Source organism: Seriola lalandi, unplaced genomic scaffold (assembly GCF_002814215.2).
Source record: "Seriola lalandi dorsalis isolate HSWRI2012SDOR001 ecotype SW California unplaced genomic scaffold, Sedor1 jcf7180002054913, whole genome shotgun sequence".
Taxonomy (NCBI): Eukaryota; Metazoa; Chordata; class Actinopteri; order Carangiformes; family Carangidae; genus Seriola; species Seriola lalandi.
In genome coordinates this window covers 7,200-9,712 of record NW_019525465.1, presented here as the reverse complement: position 1 = coordinate 9,712, position 2,513 = coordinate 7,200, and positions in this window count along the sequence as shown.

Sequence of the window (2,513 nt, the reverse complement as noted above, 5' to 3'; positions counted from 1 at the left end):
CTCTGTTTATTCTCTCTTCACTCATTTAGCAGCTGCTTGTAGTGATTTTGTGTCTCTTTGCATCATCACTTCCTTGTGGCCATTTTGCACATCACTGAAGTTGTTCTGTGTCTCTTTCAGTAACTATTTACAGGTACAACAAACTCTCAGTTCCCACAGTTTGTTGAGAAACTGCACCTGAACCTCAGTATTTTATTCTCACTGCAGGTAAACAGAGACTTCCTGACTCACTTCTGTTCTCAGATATTCTACAAAATATTACAGGAGCCCATCAGAGAAACCCTGCTGTCCTGGTTTACTCTTCTTCTTGTATGTTAATGAAACGCAGCTGCAGCCGCCACAGAGAGAAACAGACGGACCTGGATTGTACTGCGGGGCTGAGATCGTCTCTACCTTTACAGGTGCAGTGTTCGTCTTACCTGCAGAGAAGTGCGAGCCGGACGCCTCGTTCAGGAGAACGGCCAAGAGGAGAGGAGCCAACACACACACCATTATCTACCTGTTAACACACACACACACACACACACTCTGTTAACATCAGGAGGCGGGAACACACCCGCTCAAACACAATCATTTATACACAATGCATAATCTGCAGAAAAGAATATGATTAGATCTGAAGGCAGAACTATTTTTATGTCCTTAATGGTTACAAAATGATTTCTTGATACTCTACAGATCATTTACAAGAGCAAAGTTCAGGTCACCTGTTTCTTGATTAATGATTAAGTCAATAACACGTAAGAGAATTGTAAAAACTTTCCTCCCCAGGATCCTGAAGGTGACGTCTGATAAATACTCCAAAACCCAAAGACACTGAATTTGTGGGATTGATTGATTGATTGATCGTTGCAGCTCCAGTTGTCAGGTTGAGTAAAATCACTTTGCTGACACTTCAGTTCATCAAGTCTGAACGTATCATCATCATCATCATCATCATCATCATCTACCTGCTGCTTGTTCCAGCTGGAGGAACAGGTATTTGTTGCTCTACCTGTTGACACTGAGCAGTTCTCTCTCTCTTCAGTGACCTGTGTGTGTGTGTGTGTGTGTGTGTGTGTGTTGAACTGCAGGTCGTGCAACGATGAAGCAAACTCCAAGTACATTTACTTTGAGCGCTGTACTTAAGAATATTCTCTGAGTATTTGTACTTTACTTGAGTATCTTTTTTTTGTTGTTGCAAACTTCTGACTTTTACTCTGCGACGCTCTTTTACTTTGAAGCAGAGCTTTTAGTGAGAGGAATGAATTCTGTGACGGACCACATCCTGTGTTCCCCACAGGAGAAGAAGAATCCCAGCGAGTCCTCCACTGCTCGAACCCGTCAGTGTCCGAACGATGATGATGTTCGATAAAGATGAAGAAGATTCACAGTTTAGTTTCGTTTTCATTTGAAATTTTATAAATAAATAAATAAATAAAGATTCCTTTTGTTTTAAACGTGTGCTGCGTTTCCTCGCCGCCTGCAAAGATCCGAAATATGAAAACAGCAAAAGCTCCTTTCAGTGTCCATTTCTTCTGGTTCCACAGTCGGTTCTCTCAGTGACTGTGGAACAATACAACCATGTGTTGACAGAACAACTGCACTTTTGAATTCTTCAGTATTTTTAAAATCAACTTCTCCAGTAACTGAAAACTCTGACTTTATTTGTGTGAGTGATATTTGCCCAGGAGGATCTGGACCTCTGACCTCTTGTTTATATAGTGTTTATACAGCCGAGCACGAGCCTGAGTCTCAGTCTGAACCGGACCGATCACAAGGATCAGTGTTTCACCTTTTACTTTAACAAGCTTTAAAAGTTTCCTTTTTTCTTTTATTCTTAATGTTTTTTTCTAAAATTGACTCTTGTCTGAATTAAACGCGATTCGCGTAAAAACAAAGAAAAAGAAAAAGCAAACAAACCGTGGGAGGCACCTGTCCACAGTAAAGACACACACCTGCCGAACATCTGGATGTTTCATTATTTCGTCATCATTTACTCTCAGTCTGTGAAGCTTGAAGTGACTCTGATCTATTTAAATGTGATCTGAAAGGAAAACGTACCTGAGCTCCGTTTGCTCTCGCGACCAGGCTGAACTGCAGCTACTGTGGAAGTCGCGCGCAGTGACGGGAGCTCGCGGCTGCACAGCTGCTTCCTGAAGAATCAGCCTGATGAGCTTCACCTGTTTCAACACCTGTTCAACACCGCTGCAGCTCAGGTGTTAAAACTCTTCCTGTGTCGTCACTCTCGTCGCCTTCCTTTTGTTTATTGTTTTTTTTGTCATTGGTGGATTTAAATCTGGTTTTTCTTCTTCTAAATGAATTATTTAAACTCTGTCTGTGGCTCGTTGACACGAACCTTTCATTACAGTTTAATTAGTCAATCATTTCTGCTTTTCAAATTAAGAGGCTTCGATCTTCAGAACAAATAAAAGTGATTGAACACACAGGATGTGTAAATACATCCTCCCACCTGACATGCGATACAGGTAAACCAAGAAGTCACACCTGATACAATGCTGCCCCCCCCCCCC